The 12394-nt window shown below is 42.8% G+C and overlaps 1 protein-coding gene across 1 annotated transcript in view; it reads right to left on the reverse strand.

The window, feature by feature from the left end:
- Positions 1 to 12394, reverse strand: part of DNAH6 (dynein axonemal heavy chain 6) — a 2906060-nt gene that overhangs the window by 1465473 nt on the left and 1428193 nt on the right. The window lies entirely within an intron of this gene.

Genomic DNA, 12394 nt, shown 5'->3' on the forward strand with positions numbered 1-12394 from the left:
CCTAGGATCCCAGGCTTCCAAGTCTTGTCCCAAATCCACCGCCCGAGTCCGAAGATTGGACAGATTCCTCCCTACCCTCTGGGAACAAAGTGCATGGTGCAGTCTAGAGATAGAGATCCCCTTCCTAGAAAATGACTGAAAGAAATCCTTCAAAGCGGCACCCGTCCCTCAGCCTGACGACATGACAGGCAGTGAGAGGACATAGTGGCGTAATTGGCAATACCCATAACTATTACCCCACTGGATCCCAGCTCATTGCTGAAGGTCTGAAAAAGGCAGGGTGATGGCTTCTGATGTCAGAACATGTTCCAGATGTGAAATACCGTGGGGCTCCCAGGTATGAAATATTGGATTATCTATCCCCGGGTCAAAATCGGGATTTCCATGAATAGCTAACAGTGATGACAGGGTCACCCCCAACAAAACAACCAAGGTTTTCCATACCTCTTGGAGAGGCCCAAAGAGAACAGAATGCTTGAACTGAGGCAGAAGCCGAGCAGATGTACAATGAAGCAAGGAAAGGCAATCTACCTTTCTACCCCTGATATCTCACTTTGCATCCAAACCAAAGTTTCAGCATGCTTGTCTGACATTGCTGTCTGGATGTCTCAACGGCACCTGAAATTAAATATGACCAAAACCGAGCTTCTCATTTCCCCCCCCCCCCCCAACTCACCTCCCCACTCCCCCCGTTTTCTATTTCTGTTGATGGCTCTCTCATTCTCCCTGTCTCCTCAGCTCGAAACCTTGGGTCATCTTTGACTCTTTTCTCTCCTTCTCTGCTCATATCCAGCAGATTGCCAAGACCTGTCGTTTCTTTCTTTACAACATCCGTAAAATCCGCCCCTTTCTTTCCGAGCACTCTACCAAAACCCTCATCCACACCCTTGTCACCTCTCGTTTAGACTACTGCAATCTGCTTCTTGCTGGCCTCCCACTTAGTCACCTCTCCCCTCTCCAGTCGGTTCAAAACTCTGCTGCCCGTCTTGTCTTCCGCCAGGATCGCTTTACTCATACTACCCCTCTCCTCTTCACTAGCTCCCTATCCGTTTTCGCATCCTGTTCAAACTTCTTCTACTAATCTATAAATGTACTCACTCTGCTGCTCCCCAGTATCTCTCCACACTCGTCCTTCCCTACACCCCTTCCCGTGCACTCCGCTCCATGGATAAATCCTTCTAATCTGTTCTCTTCTCCACTACTGCCAACTCCAGACTTCGCGCCTTCTGTCTCGCTGCACCCTACGCCTGGAATAAACTTCCTGAGCCCATACGTCTTGCCCCATCCTTGGCCACCTTTAAATCTAGACTGAAAGCCCATCTCTTTAACATTGCTTTTGACTCGTAACCACTTGTATCCACTCGCCTCCACCTACCCTCCTCTCTTCCTTCCCGTTCACATTAATTGATTTGATTTGCTTACTTTATTTATTTTTTGTCTATTAGATTGTAAGCTCTTTGAGCAGGGACTGTCTTTCTTCTATGTTTGTGCAGCACTGCGTACGCCTTGTAGCGCTATAGAAATGCTAAATAGTAGTAGTAGTAGTAGTAGTAATTGTACGGGACAAAAAATGCTTGCTCCAGAGTCAAAGGTGTAAAATGTGACCTACTCAGTAACCAATCACCCATGTGGCGTAGTAGGTATGCCTCATTGTAAAGTCGATAATCAGGTAAACCCAAACCACTCTGGCTCCAATTCCCCAAGAGTAGATGCCGGCGTATCTTGGGTTTCTTCCCACCCAGCAGAATCGACTAAAAAGACCATAAAGCTTAAGAGATCACGGTGTAAGAGCCGAAGAGACAAAGTTTGTAAGAGATAAAGCTACTTCGAAAAAATGACCATACGAAGCAGATTGATGCACCCCATCAGAGATAAGGTAAGGTCCCCTCCATCCCTCCAATCTCATATGGGTGTCCACAATCAGAGGGGGAATATTAATTGCATATAGGGTCATTGGTTGCATAGCCAACTGTATCACCAGGTATTGAAAAGACTGAGTCACCCATTTCAGCAGAAAACCTGATTCCCAGAAAGTCCTAAGGGACGCTGTAGAAGACAACGCCTCCGATTTAGTGAGATTCTATTCAAACCCAGTGAAATCTCCACACTCCCGAAACAAGGCCAGAAGCACAGGTAGTGACTGTTCAAGATGAGTGATATGCTCCAAAATATCATCAGCAAAAGCCACTACCTTAAAGCACAGATCACCCACCTAAATCCCATGAACATCTGAAGTGCGGTATATGTCCCTCAACAACGGATCCAGACTGAGTATAAAGAGCAGTGGTGAAAGTGGCCAGCCTTGCCAGATACCCCGTTGTATAGGAAAACATGCAGACACAGAATTGTTAACCAGTACATGAGCTCTAGGAGAAGAATAAAGAGCTTGAACCATTAATAGAAACCAGCCATCTATGCCGTGCTCAGGCAAAAGGGCAAAAAGAAAATCCCAGCATACCTAGTCAAATGCTTTTTATGCATCAAAGCTGAATAATAATGAAGGATAATCACCTCATGCTTGGTGTTCTAGCGTCACCAATATTTTCCGCAGTTCTTCGCAATGTATCGGCCACGCACAAATTCCACTTGAGTCTCATGTAATAGAGAAGGTAAACATTGTGCCAATCTATTGGCCATCACGTTATAAAGTAGTTTAAGTTCAAAATTAATCAATGAAATAGGCCTATAGGACTCAGGCAGAACAGGGTCTCGTCCTGGCTTAGGGAGCATAACAATGCAAGCTGTATTCAACTTCGGTGGTACAGCCTCCGTATCCACCATTACATTAAACATATGAGTAAGTGGTAACATGCACTCCTCCCCCATCAGCTTATAAAATTCAGCCCAAAACCCATCTGGACCAGGGGCTTTCAAGAGAGAGCTCTGCTTAAGAGCAAACATAACTTCTTCCACATGTCAAGGTTGATTCAATAAGTTCCACTCAGCGGGAATGAGAGCAGGTATGTAGATATTATCCAAGTATTGTGATAGTTGTAAACTTTCATCAGTCAGTCAACAATAATACTTTACAAAAAATATCCTGAATAGCTTTATCATCGACAACCAAACGGCCCCTGTGGTCTCGTAAAATCAAAACCCGAGTTGCTCCTCTCTGGAGCGAGATCAGACGGGCCAACAGCCTCCCATATTTGTTTCCTTGACTATAAAAACAATATTTATAGTAGACTAAAGATTTCTGTGTTCTCTCCTGTAAAACCTCATTAAGCGCTACCTGAGTCTCTAGGAGCTGTTGTCTATGAGAAGGATCGTGTGTCCAGCCAAAATGTTTTCTGGCGGAACACAGAAGGGCCTCCAAGCGGAGAATTTCCTGATCTTGTGCCTTTTTTACATGGCTCAAATAATTGATTATTACCCCCGTATGACTGTCTTGGCCACCTTCCAGTAGAGCACAGGGTCATCCTTGTGGACAGCGTTATGAGCCCTTGTAGTCCTGCCAAAACCGGTGAAACCTATCTTGAAAAATCGGGTCAGATGACAAAGATAACGGGAAGACCCACCACTTGTTCCAGTACGATCCCCCACTCAGTTGCCAATCCATCCTGACCCACGCATGGTCCAAGATAGTATATATGGTCTGATCCCTCAGCATGTTGCACCAAAGAAAATAGGAAAGTGGAGACTAATAGATAGTCAATACGTGACTGCATTAAGTGAGCTCTCAACAAATGTGTATTGTCCTGATCAGTATGATGCAAAACACGCCAAACATCCACCAAGTCAAGCACATTACAGAAATTGGGTAATGCCTTAGCCATATTAACAGCCTCGGAATGAAGAGTGATCTGTTCATAGTAGGGTCTCATGCCATGTTGAAGTCACCCCCAATGACAAGAGGGGTAGGGTGATTGGACATCAACAAGCATGTTATTTTCTTATAGAATTGATGGTCATAGTGATTAGAGGCATATAATGAGCAGAGAATAAACTCTCTGTGGGCTATCATTAACTGACATATTACATAAGGGCCCTCTGGATCTGCCTCTATAATCTATGATGTGTCCACTATCCCTTTTCAGATCAATACAGTTATCCCGCTGTGCTTTCCGTGGGCCAGTGCAGAGAGACAGTCACCTACCCTCCACTGTTTAATTTTAGATGCTCTGCTTGTGAAAGGTGCGTTTCCTGCAGTAGAACAAAATCTGCCTGAACTCTTTGAAGCTGCTGATTTTATTTTATTTTATTTTTTTTTTGTTACATTTGTACCACGCACTTTCCCACTCATGGCAGGCTCAATGCGGCTTACATGGGGCAATGGACTTGCCCAGAGTCACAAGGAGCTGCCTGTGCCTGAAGTGGGAATCAAACTCAGTTCCTCAGTTCCCCGGGACCAAAGTCCACCACCCTAACCACTAGGCCACTCCTCCACTGATGCACCTTGATGCCCTTTATAGGAGAATTAATTCCCCCTACATTCCAAGTAAAGACTCTCAGATCACAGGTCTTTCAGTGAATATACCAGCCACAAAGAAAACATGCTCTCTGATCTCATATACAGGCCATCCCAGCAACCAGCCTCCCCCTTCCATACTCCCAGAAGAACAGCCCTAAGACTGCGTATCAAGTTATCTAACCACTCCAACCCTCTCAACCCACCCTTCCATAGTACATACCTTCTCTGTACCCAACCAACCCAAATCCCAGCTACTACGAGAGAACGGCCCCCATTACTGGGACCATCATGAAGAAACCCCACCACCCCTCCAAATCCCAGCCACAAAATTAAGAAATCAACAGCAAATGTATCCCCACTGCATCATAGTAATATAGTAAATGACAGCAGATAAAGACCTGTACTGTCCATCCAGTCTGCCCAACAAGATAAACTCATTTTACATGGCATGTGATACTTTATATGTATACCTGAGTTTGATTTGTCCTTGCCATTCTGAGGGCACAGACTGTAGAAGTCTGCCCAGCACTCTTCTTGTACTAAAAGTTCTGAAGCTAACATAGAAGCCCCTTAAAATTTACACTCAAGCCCATCCATATCTATTCAGTCACGATCAGGGAGTAGACCATAGAAGTCTGTCTAGCACTGGTTTTGCTTCCCAATTACCAGTGTTGCCACCCAATCTCCGCTAAGACTCCGTGGATCCATTCCTTCTAAACAGGATTCTTTTGTGTTTATCCCACGTATGTTTGAATTTCATTACCATTTTCAACTCCACCACCTCCTGCGGGAGGGCATTCCATGTATCCACCACCCTCTCCGTGAAAAAATACTTCCTGACATTACTCCTGAGTCTGCTCCCCTTCAACCTCAATTCATGCTCCACTCAATCAGTCATATTCTAAGCAATGTTGGCACTCAGAAATCTCTCTTGAAATTTCCAGATCCCAGATAGGAGCATACACCATCCAGAATTGCACTGCTAACCCTTCAAGAACCCAAAGAACAAGGAAAGTTCACCAAGATGGCAAATAGAGCAGGGAGATGCACAAAAGGAATAGTGTAGCAGTCATGGGGACAATAAATCTCCATCTCTAGGAACCAAGCTCTCCCAGCCACTACAATTCCGCAGTCAACCACACATCAATTGTCAACCCAGCCCAGCATCAGCACACAAAGCATCCATGCGTCCCAAATGACCCATACCAGCACTCAAAATACTTAAAGACCAGCCTTCCCTTGAGCTCCCAGTCTCAAAGTGTCACCACCCCTCTGTGGCCCATCAATCTTAGTAAGCATACCCATTAAGATCCCATATGAGAAGGCCAACTGAGCAACCAGACTAGCAATAAAAAACCCAGCAAGTGCCCACAACAGCCAAAAGAACAACAAATGTCACCAATTATGCACAATCTTCTCCAAGAGAATCTGGCAGCCCAGCTATCCATCCGCATCCCCACATCCATACCACCAGACCCAGAACAATCATTCCTTCACTTAATCAGTCTCCCCCAGAAGAGGAAAAAAAAGTCCAGAATTATACAGGGGAGTCTGGTGTGCTGTGGTCTTCTCTATTAGTGCCAGTCCAGAAGGACCCTCACCTCTCAACAACTTGCTGATTCCAACAGTCATCTCATAGTCAGAATAATAATAATAATATGGGGGTCAAGGGGTCCAGCAGTCAGGGAACCCTCCTCAAGTGACTTCACAAAATCCAGTAAGTCAGTCATGCCCAACAGCCCAATAGCTGAGTAGTGGGATCAACACCCTTGTCCAGCCAAAACAGATGGTTCCTCCTAAACTTCCACAGTATCCACATATCGCTTGGCGTCCTCCACAGAATCGAAAAGCTGCATCTAGCCTCCATGTATAACTCTAAGCTGTGCAGGGTACAATAAAGCAAATTTTATATTCCTTTCAAACAATTTTGAGCAAAGTGGTGTAAAGCTGCATCTTTGAGCAGACACTCCAACGGAGTAGTCTTGAAAACATAAATTTTATTAAATTTATAGGTCAATGATTTCCCAGCTATCAGTGCCTGCATAATAGCTGCCTTATACACATAATTCAGCAGTTTGAGTACTATCACTCAGGGCCTACCCTCAAATGAAGTGCTCGCTCAATGCGCAGGGGTCCCAGGTGTAGTGACAGCCCCAATTCCCTCGGGAACCAGGCTTCCAAAAAGCCAGTCTGCTATGGCTTCCTCTAGGCCCATTAAGCACAAGTTAATGCGCTTAGAACAATTTTCCAGGTCCTCCAATTTAGAGTGACAGCGTTCCAAATCTTTTTGCAAGCGGGCCTGTGCCTCCTCCACTCCACTGGCCCGCACCTCCAGTTCTCCTTCACTCTGTTGGGAAGCAACCAGGTCCTGCTTTAGATCTTCCAATTGTCTCTGCATGTGTCCAAGCTTTTCATCCAGCATTTGAAAAATGTTATTGAGCATACCTTTCAGCAAAGACACCACCTCTACCTCCACCTCTGCCACCCATGTGGAACTTAGTGATGGTCCCACAGAGCAGCTGGGCACCACCATCTTGTCCAGTTGCTTGTTCCGAGCCATGTCTCTCCGTGGTTTTCTAGCTGCCATTCCACTGCCAATCTTGCTTTCAAACCGGTGGCGCTGACAGAGGAGATATTCATACTGAGTTAAGTGATGCTAAAATCAGCTGGAAGCCACAGTGGAGGCCGATTTTTAGAAGAGGGGGCAAAAGAGTCCGTTCCCAGGGTCCTCTCTGCTGCATTAGGGCGTCAACTCAATACAGGGAGGTTAAAGGTGTGTAATGGAAGATTTAAAGGATTGCTTTTCAACCCTGCTTTGATCAATAATGAACTCTGAAATCTTCTGTCTTTGACCGAAAGTAACTTTCCTTGTCAATACAGGAGTGTGGTAGCCATGTTAGTCCACTCTTAAGGTTATCAATAGAAATCAAACAAAATACAACACGGAAAAGAAAATAAGATGATACCTTTTTTATTGGACATAACTTAATACATTTCTTCATTAGCTTTCGAAGGTCGCCCTTCTTCCTCAGATCGGAAATAAGCAAATGTCCTAAATGTACTAAAAAGATAACAGACTAATAGGCAAGCTAAATGACCAGGATCAAGCATGCGTGTCAGTCAGATGATCAAGCATAAGAATGGAAAAAAGATCAGAATGAAGAAAATAAGAAGCAACATAAGCAGTGTCAAGTACTGACAAAGAAGGCTAAAAGAGAATATGAAGAAAAACTTACGGTGAACACAAAAACTCATAGTAACAACTTTTCAGATACAGAAGCAGAAAGCATCTGAGGGAATCTGTGGGACTGTTAGATCATGAAGGAGCAAAAGGAGTACTCAGGGAGGATAAGGCCATAGCAGAGATTCAATGAATTCTTTGCTTCAGTCTTTAAGGAAGAAGTTGTAAGAGATCTACCTGTCCTGAAAATGGTTTTCAAGGGTGACAATGAAGAGGAACTGAAAGAAATCTTGGTGAACCTGGAAGATGTACTAAGCCAAATTGGCAAGTTAAAGAGTGATAAATCATCTGGCCCCAGGGTACTGAAAGAACTCAAACATGAAATTAGTACATAAAAGCTGCCATACTGGGACAGACTGTAGGTCCATCAAGCCCAGTATTCTGTTTCCAACAGTGGCCAATCCAGGTAACAAGTACTTGGCAAGATCCCAAAACAGTACAATACATTTTATGCTGTTTATCCCAGAAATAAGCAGTGGATTTTCCCAAATGCATTTTAATAATGGCTTATGGACTTTTCTATTAGGAGCTATCCAAACCTTTTTTTCAACCCTGCTAAGCTAACAGCTTTTACCACATTCTCTGGCAACGAATTTCAGAGTTTAATTACATGTTGGGTGATCTGGGAAATTACAGACAGGTAAGCCTGACTTCAGCACTGGAGAAAATAGTGGAAATTATTATAAAGAATAAAATTATGTAACACGTAGACAAACATGGTTTAATGACACGGAGTCAGCATGGGTTCAGCCAAGGGAAGTCTTGCCTCACAATTTGTTTCATTTCTTTGAAGGTGTAAATAAACATGTAGATAAAGGTGAGCCAGATGATGTAGTATTATCTGGATTTTCAGAAAGTGTTTGACAAAGTTCCTCATAAGAGACTCCTGAGAAAATTAAAAAGTCATGGGATAGGAGACAATGTCCTTATGTGGATAAGGAATTGGTTATTGGACAGAAAAAAGAGGGTAGGGTTAAATGGCCATTAGTGGAGTGCCACAGGGATCTTTACTGGGACCAGTGCTATTTAACATATTTACAAATAATCTGGAAAATGGAACGAATAGTGAGGTGATTAAATTTGCAGATGACACAATGTTGTTAAAACACATGCGGATTGTGAAAAATTGTAGGAAGACATTAGGAAACTGGAAGTCTGGGCATCCAAATGGCAGATGAAATTTAATATAGACAAATGCAAAGTGATGCAGAATGGGAAGAATAATCTGAATCATAGTTACCTGATGCTAGGGTTCACCTTAGGAGTCAGTACTCAAGAAAAAGATCTAGGTGTCATTGTAGACAATAAGCTGAAATCTTCTGCCCAGTGTGCAGCAGCAGGCAAAAAAGCAAACAGCATACTAGGAATTATTAGGAAAGGGATGCAAAATAAGACCTAGATTATTATAATGCTTCTGTATCGCTCCATGGTGCGACCTCACCTTGAGTATTTTTTTTCACGTTTATTTATTAATATTTAACAATCATAATATACATCTTATGAATGAAATTATAGAAATTTGGAAATGAACTGAGGAAATACAAATCAGTTCTCTAAGAGTTTGTTAATATCGACCACTATTTTTTTTAGGTAAGTGATCCAAGATAGAAATTAACAAACAAAACTTGATGTATTTCCTTATACATCTTAAAATTAAGTAATATTAATGACACAGTTTACCCCAGAAACTTACTCCAAGCAGTCTTACAGTGTTTCATCTGTGACTAGACTATTACATTCACCTCTTCCTTATTAAGAATTCTTCTAATTGTTTGGGATCAAAGAATTGAAACTGCTTAGATTGAAATATTCAACGGCAAATGCATAGAAATTTTAGTACAAGACTTGCACCTATTGCCAAAGTCCTCAGGCGTAAAGCAAAAAAAGCTTTATGTCTTTTCTGCGTTTCTCTAGATAAATCCGGATAAATACTTATTTTTGATCCCAAAAATATAGAGTCTAAATGTCTCAAGGAAAGTTTTAGTACTGCATCTCTATCCATCTCCAAAGCAAAAGATACAAACAAAGTTGTTCTCTGTGTTATAACTTCTAAAGAAGATTCTAGAAAAGATGTAAGATTCATTGCATCACCCCCCTGAGGTTGTAATACACCAGAGTCTTTTTTAATGTTAGTTTGTAGGTAAAACACTCGGGTTATAGGTGGAAGCGAATCTTCTAACATCCCCAGAATTTCAATCAAGTATTTTTTAACCATTTGTATTGGTGTTACTAAAGGTGATCTAGGGAAATTTAACAATCTCAGATTAAGCCTCCGGGATTGATTCTCTAAGTATTCTAAACGTCTGAAAGTGAAATTTTTTTTCCTTCAATACCGTTTGTCCCAAAAGTTCCACTTTTTGTATTCTTTCATCCAATTGTTTTACTTCAGAAGCTTGTTGTGTACAAAACTGTGAATGAATAAGAGCAGCTTCCGACAAAGATTTAATTACTTCAGAATTTTCAACTATCAAAGTTTGTAAGGTTGATTGCATAGTAAAAGTCAGGTCCCAGAGTGACTCCATTGTCACTACGGCTGGCTTTTCTATTTTCCCCAAAGAAAAATCAGGAAGAGGGGCTTTAGCAGCCTGTTCCAAAGTACTCACTATCTGCTCAGACAGCATAGGAGAAGATGTTCCCCTTAGTTCTTCCGGGTTGCTAACAATTCGCCTCCGCATGGGCAAGTTCCCCCCCTGCTCACTCAAATCTTCACTCCAGGATTGAGCTGCAGGACTTCAGGCTACCTCGACCTGGTTGGGGAGGAGCCACATGCTCGACGGGGCTAAGAGAAACCCCGTCTACACTGCTAGCAAGCGCCAAAACGCTTGCTTCGGCTAAAGGAGTAGAAGTTGTTCTGGGACCTGATGCCATTCCGAACTGATCCAGAGTCGTCTGCTGGAGCTGGTGAGTCTCGGTAGGGATGAAGGGAATTTCCCTAACTTTGCCTCTCCTTTTCCCCATTCTGGTGGCAGGAGGGGAACCCTCTTTAGCGGCGATTAGGTCTCAGAAACGGGGGGCATCTGGCACTGCGTCTCAGACCGTCACCATCTTGAATCTCCCAGCTGAACTCCTCACCTTGAGTATTGCGTTCAATTCTGGTCACTGTACCTCAAAAAGGATATAGCAGAATTAGAAAACATTCAAAGAAGACCGGCCAAAATGAGAAAGGGAATGAAACTCCTTCCATATGAGGAAAGGCTAAAGACATTAGGGCTCTCCAACTTGGAAAAGAGATGGCTGAGGGGTGGATATAACCGGCTATCCGCTGATTTTCAGTATATCACTGGCTAAGTTTGGCGGCCATATTTGGCTGTGTGAATACCAGGCCTATCTTTGGCCACTTACATAAGTACATAAGCACTGCCACACTGGGAAAAGACCAAAGGTCCATTAAGCCCAGCACTTTGTCTCCGACAGCGGCCAATCCAGGCCCCAAGAACCTGGCACAAACCCAAAATTTAATAACGATCAATGGACTTTTCCTTCAGGAATCTGTCTAGACCCCCTTTAAACTCAGCAAGGCCAGCTGCCATCACTACCTTCTCCGGCAATGAGTTCCAGAGTCTAACTACACGCTGAGTAAAGAAAAACTTTCTCCGATTTGTTTTAAACCTACCACATTCTAATTTCATCTTGTGTCCCCTGGTTCTATTATTGTTAGAAAGCATAAACAAACGCTTCACATCTGTCCGCTCTATCCCACTCATTATTTTGAAACTTAGCTGGCCAGCGCTGAATATCAGCTTGGCCCATTAAACTTGAACTGGCCAAAAGAACATAGGAATATAAGCATTGCCAAACCGGGACAGACCAAGGGTCCATCAAGCATCCTGTTTCCAACAGTGACCAATCCAGGTCACAAGTACTTGGCAAGATCCCAGAACAGCAAAACAGATTTTATGCTGCTTATCCTAGAATATGCAGTGGATTTTCCCAAGTGCATCTTAATAATGGCTTATGGACTTTTAGGAAAATAGCTAAACTTTTTAAAAACTCTGCTAAGCTTACTGCTTTTACCACATTCTCTAGCAATGAATTCCAGAGTTTAATTTCTCATTGAGTGAAGAAATACTTTCTCCGATTCATTTTAAATTTACTACTTAGTAGCTTCTTTGCGTGCCCCCTAGTATGTTTGGAAAGAGTAAACAAATGATTCACATCTACCTGTTTCACTTCACTCAGTATTTTATAAACCTCTATCATATCTCCTCTCAGGCATCTCTTCTTCAAGCTGATGAGCCCTAGACACTTTAGCCCTTCCTCATAGGAAAGTCGTCCCATCCCCTTTATCATTTTGTTGCCCTTCTCTGTATCTTTCTAATTCCACTATATCTTTTTTGAGATGCGGTGACCAGAACTTCACACAGTATTCGAGGTGCGGTTGCACCATGGAGCTATACAAAGAAAATAGAACATTCTCAGTTTTGTTTTCCATTCCTTTCCTAATAATTCCTTACATTCTATTTGCTTTCTTAGCCACCGCTGCACATTGAGAAGAGGGTTTCAATGTACCATAAATGGTGACACCTAGATATTTTTCCTGGGCGGTGACACCTAATGTGGAACCTTGCATCACATAATTATGGTTTGGGTTCCTCTTTCCCACATGCTTCACTTTGTACTTGCTCACATTAAATGTCATCTGCCATTTGGATGCCCAGTCTCCTAGTCTCATAAGGTCCTCTTGTAATTTTTTACAATCCTCTTGTGATTTAACAACTTTGAATTTCTTTTTGTCATCAGCA

Source organism: Microcaecilia unicolor, chromosome 2 (assembly GCF_901765095.1).
Source record: "Microcaecilia unicolor chromosome 2, aMicUni1.1, whole genome shotgun sequence".
Classification (NCBI taxonomy): domain Eukaryota; kingdom Metazoa; phylum Chordata; class Amphibia; order Gymnophiona; family Siphonopidae; genus Microcaecilia; species Microcaecilia unicolor.